Raw genomic sequence first — 7,840 nt, 5'->3', positions numbered from 1 at the left:
AACATGATATTTTAGAAAAATATGTTTTACAAACTCTTCTAGAGCTCTCTTTCTTTTTTTTTCTTTTCTTTTCGTACTAAAAAAGCGTGATTGTATTATGCTAGATAAAGTCCAAATACATCTGAATAGTCTGAGGAAACAAAACTAATACTGATATGACTGAAAGCCAATATTCCACCGGAACTAGTGAATAACTCTTCCGGAGCTTTACATATAGGACATCGAAACGAGCTTGCATAAGATCTTTTCATGAGATTATCTCTAGTCGGAATTTTTTTTTGCCCGGCACGCACCATTGGAACAAACAAGTTTTTGTAAATATACAATAATTTTCAATACGATTAATTAAGCTTTTCTATATTGGTGTTTTTTTTCTAATTTAAGAAAAATTATATAATTAATTTGTGTAATCTATTTAATAATATTTTAATATTATTTAATAATTTTTATCATGCTAAAGATTTGTTAATATTATTCAACTCATATAAATTAAATAAATAATTTTATTATGTTTTGAAGTTAATATAACATTTTATCACACTATTCTCAATGCTATGAACATGTGTATAATAATTTTCAATATAAATACAATTAATTAAAATTTTATATATTTTTGTCTTTTTGTTATTACATTTTAAAATTATTTTTATAATTATTCCACATTTCTAAAATTAATGAAAATTTTATAATTTATTTAATAATATTTTAATAATTTTTATTATGCTAAAGGTTCGTTGATATTATTCAATTTTATAAAATAAATAAATAATTTTATTATGTTTTGAAGTACTTTATATCATGAATGGGATGTTAAATTGAATCCACTTTATAAATTTATTTAAATTTTAAATTTTAAATTTTTTTTGGACTTTAGTTTTATAATATATATTTAATAAGAAATATTTTTTTCTAAATTTTATTATTATTATTTATTTATTTTGAAACTAAAATTATATAAAAAAATAGGGGTGGAAAGATTGGAAGTGATTTAAAATTGGGAACGTTTTCTTCCTAAAAAATATCCTTTTTTTGACGTTTTGTAAGGAAAAATAGGTCTTATGACAAAACAGGTTTTCAAAGGTCTCTTCAAGGACTATGAGTTAGTTTTTCATGTAAACTTAAAATATAAGCAACATCTCATCATTTAACTCATACAAACATTCATGAAGAGCAACAACAAAGAATTTGGTGATGAAGTTCACCCTTCCTAGGCTACATCTCCTAGCCTGCCAACATAGCTAGATCGCTCCATATATTCAGTGAAAAATAGTACATGAAGTTTCTTAATAAAACAAGTGGCTAGTTTCCCCTTCAAGGAAACGTTCTCCTGCAAAGAAATCTCACTATAAACAACATGACAACCTATAGTTAGTCATGAAATCATCAACAATAAAAAGTGTCTCCTACAAAGACCCAGTACTCCGTCTGAAAATGAGCATGCATGAGCATACAAGTACTTTAATTCCACATTGAAATATAAAAGAAAGCTTTCCTCAACAAGAGATAGTGAGAAAATAATAAATGATTTGAACCCTACAAGTAACACCTGTTGCAGTAAACCTCCGAAGGTAAGAAAACCCCTACAAGGCCTTCTCCATGCTCAAACACCTTTAAGAATTGCTCCAAAACAATGATTGATCCATACACCCATGGATTTGAACCTGCAGCAAGTCTCTTCAAATGTGCTCAAATAAGAAAATAGAGGTCATCATTAGATCCAAAATGTCCAAAAACCCCTAGATAGACTCTTCTTGAGCTCTAAAAGGCCAAAAACTCTCCAAGCTATAGCTCCAACAAGCTCTATCTACTCCTTCTTTGTATTCCATCCTACAAATCAAACTGGCAGTGTAATTGAGCAACAAATCTGCCCTATTTTTTGTTGTGGAGGCAAAAAATTTACCCATTGAAGGTGCAATTTGTTGGACCATTATTCATCCAATAACACTTAAGTGCGGAAACTATTGTCACATGGGCCATGTGGCCAAGCGTTGGGGCTAACCACCGACCCCCGCTAGCCTTGGCCCCTTAACCTCTAAGTTGTAGTTAGATTCATATCCACGGGGGAGAGGGTCAGGCCAATGACCCACCCTTTCCATCAGAGCTCCCTCGTCTACATGCTCAGGGTCATGTCACGGTTCATATGCTTTAAGACCAAGGCTTATCACTGCGCTCTCCACCGAAAGACTTCGCCAAGGTTTTGTAGCACGCATATGCCTAGGGATAGGGCTACACCCAAGCCCCCTAACCTGTCGGCTCTAAAACACTTGGGTCTTGGTCATGTACAGACTCGAATGATCAAGGGCTAGGGCCACCGTAAGCCCCCTCTCTACTGGCGCTCTGCTCCAGTGTCGTCAATCATGTGGCAAGTTTGAAATCAAGGGTCGGGGCTGGTCCTCGGACCCCAACCCTTAGCGTTGTGGATGTATGTTGTCGTGGTGACCAGGGGCCGGGTTTTTCATCTCAGCCCCTTCTACCATATGCGCACTTATTAAAACATAAAAGGCACCAAGAGCCATAAGGGGTAAAAACCACCCACTTGGCACATTGGAAAGGAGCTTGGTTATTGGATGCGAGGCCATAGGTTCTAATCCTACCCAAGATGTTCAACCATAACCATAATTTTGGCCAACCGTGGGGTGCCATGTGGCGGCCTTTAGGTGGGCCACGTGGCACACCTTAATTGGTCCACCACATAAAACATGACCCAATCAAACTATGACATTTCGACCAATACGAGGTTGCCACTTAGCATGCTCTCATTGGTCCTTTTGGGTGGCCTCTGGTTGGCCTAGTCCCCAGGCCCCAACCCTTTGTGCTATGGACGTATGGTGTCGTTGTGACCATGAGCCGGAGTTGCCAGCCCGACTCCTCCTCTCATATCTGCGCCTATTAAAACATAAAAGTTGTCGAGAGCCATAAGGGGTAAGAACCACCCGCTTGGCACATTAGCAAGGAACTTGGCTATTGGATACAAGGTCACAAGTTCGAATCCTACCCAAGTTGTTTGACCATAACCATAATTTTGGCCAACTGTGGGGTGCCACGTGGTAGCCTCTGGTTGGGCCACACGGAACACCTTAATTGGTCCACAACATAAAACATGACCCTATCAAACTACAACATTTCGATGAATATGAGGTTGCCACTTAGCATGCTCTCATTGGCCTGTACCTGCACAATGGGCTTGATGATGTCAGTAGTATGGTAGCTGAATTATCTGCCTAGTCAGTTGCCTTCTAATTTTTTTATCTATTGGGACAAACGATCAAAACACGGTAACTTGAGCATACGATGTCAGATTGAGGTGAAACGATTGTCGTTGGATTCAGGACTAACATTGGTTTAGAAACATTCTGGGCACTTTCATTTTTGGGCTAAAATTTGATCACTGGATCGTACCTCCCCACTAGGAACTTTTGGACTCCAAAATTTTACTTCTCCTAGTAAATAAAATGAGGTTGAAACTCCAAATTATTATAGTCAGGGTATTAATCCCATTTACATACAAACCACATACTCAGACTACTTGAATTCCCAAAATACATTCTAAGAATTCAAATCTCAGTGATGCACAGATTGAAATTATCTTTTAAGACAATAGTCATAAAAGGTTGTTGCGATCGAATATATTTAAAAATAATTAATATTGTAAGAAAATATGTAAATGAATTATTGTTTATTTCCAAATCATAGTAATAAAATAACATAGTTAAACCTTCATAATTTCCTAAAACACAGTCGAAAATTTCAGAAGACATTCATCAGTAACTATGGAATTTAAATATCATATATGATAAAGTCTTGATCTGTCTAAATTGTTAAAACAAAACCAACATTTACAATAACCATAATCTATAAACAGTTCCACAACCACCAAAATTAAATGACCATCCTCCCTCCCCCTCTCTCAAAACTTGAGGCTCTATTTATATGTCAATGAGTCCTCGATGTATAAACTAACTTTCAAAAAACAAATTGTTTTCCAAAAATAAGGACCATTATCTAACTGTCATGACCACTCCAAGCCAAATCATAATTATTTTAAAAGAAGTGTCATAAACTAACATGATATGCAAAGGTGATTAGAAACAATTGAGCCATATCCACAACATCTTGTGTCGTCATAACCAACACCAAATTTCAAAAGATGAGGGGTACTTGTTGAAAATCAAGGAAATGGAAAGCAATAATTGACATTATTATTAAAATAAGCCAACTATAGAATCTAAGTTTTTGTATTTTCCTTTAGAACTAATAAACAAATTCAAATATCTAGGCATACCTTGAAAATATTTGGACCTAAAAATAGACGATTGACAATATTTTATTTAGTAGCGTTTTGAATCCGAGAATCTAAAGGAATCACAACTTTAACATTGGCATACTTTATAATTATCTGGGTACCTAATGATTGTGGTTTCTCTTCTAATCTAGAGCTCTTCTTATCACTTTGATTAATGCTAAGTTGGTTTAACATCCTTAGTTGGTTTTTTTTGTCTTGGAGCTTGTGGATTCTTTGCTCAAGGAAAGGAACCATAACCAAGTATATATGTTTCCAATGCATGCTTTGTATACATCTATCACGATCAACCTTATATTGACAGTCGTCATCATAGTTATTATCACCAGCCTGAGCATGAGAATTGTCATCCACAAATTCATAGTTGGGATCAAAATTGGGTTTGTTCTTTTTCAATGCAGGTTCCTTAGGAGACTTGACACTGACATAAACATCTTTGATAGGGACTTGTTTACCTCTACTTCATTGAACTTGAGATATTTTACGAGCCAACTGTTTATTTTTAATTTGAGATTGAAGGTCTAGACTCAACTGACTTTTTCTTTCTGGTGTGCACGTCGAGAATAGTTAATGTGGTATGAGAGACTATGCTCAAAATCATCATTGAACTTAGGTCGTAGCTCGATACATTGAAACCCTACCTTCTTTTCCATGCTTCGCGTTATGCGAGCAGGCGTAGAACTGAGAGTTTTAACCATTGTTTCCTCGCATAGATCTGATTCACCTCAATGACATAGGTTTTTCAGGTCTTGAATTATCACGACCATAAGAAATAGATGGTTTTGGAGTAGTTTCTCAGGAATCAGGGGAAACCCTAGGTGGGATTTCATGTCTATCACTAGCATGAGTGTTTTCAAAACCATTTCGACAAAGGAACAAATCCCATGAATCCCCATACTTATCTAAATGGTGTTTGAAAAGAATACATATTGACACATGATGAAACACGTTATGCTTAAGATTTTTTCTACCCCTTTGATAAAACTTGGCCATTTAAGGAAGGATTTTGTGTAGATAAAATGGAATGTTCAACTTAAAACCTAGAAATACCATGAAAAGACATATATGATACAAAATGATGAGTCCATATACGCTCTTGTAGGTAATAAAATGCCTAATGAAATATAGTAAATCCTCCCATTTCATTTTTAGGAAGTGAACATGAATACCTTTCACACTATAGGTGTAATCCTTCAAGACCAGAAATTCTCGCCAGGGAATAGCTTGTAATGTATAGTTTTTGGACCAATTTTCTCCCTCGGTGGAAAGATGAGTTTCCTCGGAGATGAAGATTTCATCAACTAGCATTTCAATATCTGCAAATTTGGATTTATAACCATTATAAGCTGAGGAAAAACCATTCACTACATCTTCATTATGACCCTGAAAAATATGAATAAAATCCCACTATATGGATTCTTGGAACAGAGAAATGTACCCTTCTAAGGCTCAATAATTTTTCCTCCAAGAAGCTATGTTAGAACCACAGGGGCCATTGTAGGATATCCCAGAGGACTCAATAGTGGTTTTGTGCATAAGGAAGTGTTGAGTCTTGAAAATGTCATTCATTTGCATTATACTTTCACTATTATGTCCATTATATCACCTCCATTTCACTACTATGTCACCACATTCATCCCACTTTCATTATCATCAGGGAAAATTTTAAGAACCCCCCCTAAATTTATAAATATAATAAATGGGCGAATCTCCATGGTATATAGGAAAAATGAAAGGCGATTTTATCAATAATATAATATGTATATATAATTTTTTGGCGAATCTCTCACCAGGCATGGTGAATATTTACTCAATTATAAAATCTTGTAAGATCTTGGCGAGTCTTTCACTAAATAATAAAACTTTGTAAAGTCCTAGTGAATCTTAGCATAGGCTACACGCTGGTTTAATTCCCCCATTTAAATAGGCTACATTCCAGGTGAATACCATGGGTCAATACCATGTGCCATTTTTATTTTTATTAATTCTAATATTAGGGTTAATAATGGTTTTTTGCATGGTATTAATAACAATCTAGTCCATGGTATTTGTCCCATAGTATTTTGGCCATAGGTTTCACCTAAATATAACCCATTTTTTGAGTGTTCGTAAATATAAGGTGACTTATGGAGTAAATATAAAAAAATGTTTTATTTGTTTACCATACCTCTCGTTTATTTATATTTTTATTAATTTACCATACCTCTTTTACAAATATGGTATTTGGCCCATAGGATTCACTTAAATAAAACCTCTTTCTTGAGCCTTCATAAATAGAACGAGGGTTATGGACTAAATATAAAAAGAGGTTTTATTTATTTACTATACGTCTAGTTTATTTATATTTTTATTTATTTACCATACCTTTTGAGTAAGTATTAAAACCCGTTTTATGTATTTACCATACCTCCACTTTACTTATATTTTTATTTGTTTACACCCTTACATGTATATAAGGTGACTTATGGAGTAAATATAAAAAATGTTGTATTTATTTACCATACCTCTCATTTATTTATATTTTTATTAATTTACCATACCTCTTTTATAAATATGGTATTTGGCCCATAGGATTCACTTAAATAAAACCTATTCTTGAAAATGGGCGAATGGATTCACTTAAATAAAACCTATTCTTGAAAATGGGCGAATGGAAGGTTGTAAGTCCTAATTTCAAGGGCTAAATTTACCTTTTTTACCCTCTCCCTTAAAATAAGGTGGGCTATTTGAGGTGATTTGTAAAAATGTACTATGATACAAAATATTCGCCCACTAAAAATTTAAAACCCCTTAATTTCGCCAAAGGGCGAACATTCGCCCCTAAAATTATCCTTGATTATCATTGGGCCACCTTTATGTTTTTCCAATCTTTATTATTTCTAAGCCTTTTAAGTGAATTTGTGGTTAAACATTAGAAAATAATGTGCATATGCTTATACCTAACAAATGGGTTGAGGTTGTTGACATGTGTAGGTTGAAAGGAGCCTTCTAGAAGACCCTTATGTGGCACCCCAAGGCCAAATTCGAATTTGGTTGGAAAGAATCATGGGATCATGAGGATATGTGTCACATCTCCTAATTGTATTGTAACTCTAAGAAGACATGTGTCTTATCAGTTCCTATTTTGATTAGGACTCTAGAGGAAGAGGGAGAGATTCATGGATTCTCATTAATGAGATGGCTCTCATCTTTTTGTATAAATAGGAGATCTCTCTCCTTCATTAGCTAGTCTTTCCTTTTAGTTTTTTCTTAGTCCTTTTAGCTTGTTAGTCCCATGGCTTTTGAAAGCTTTTGTACTTTGTACTTTTGAAGAAATTGAATAAAGCTTTGATGTTCTCAACATGGAAGGAGATGTGAAGTAGATGTCATGGAGCATATTAGGATGTAAGTAGAGTAGATTTCATTTTGTAAATATTGTTTTGTAGAATGTAAGGTAGATTAGATTTTTCATTCATGCAATTTTAATCCATGCAAGTGTGTTTAATTTTGCTTTGATTTCATGACTAATGGCATATGTGATCATCTTGTCTATGTTGCTGA

Source organism: Pinus tabuliformis, chromosome Q, assembly GCF_031772625.1.
Source record: "Pinus tabuliformis cultivar Carrire ecotype Pingquan chromosome Q, CPIR1, whole genome shotgun sequence".
In the NCBI taxonomy this organism is placed as follows: Eukaryota; Viridiplantae; Streptophyta; class Pinopsida; order Pinales; family Pinaceae; genus Pinus; species Pinus tabuliformis.
This window is presented reverse-complemented; position numbering follows the sequence as displayed.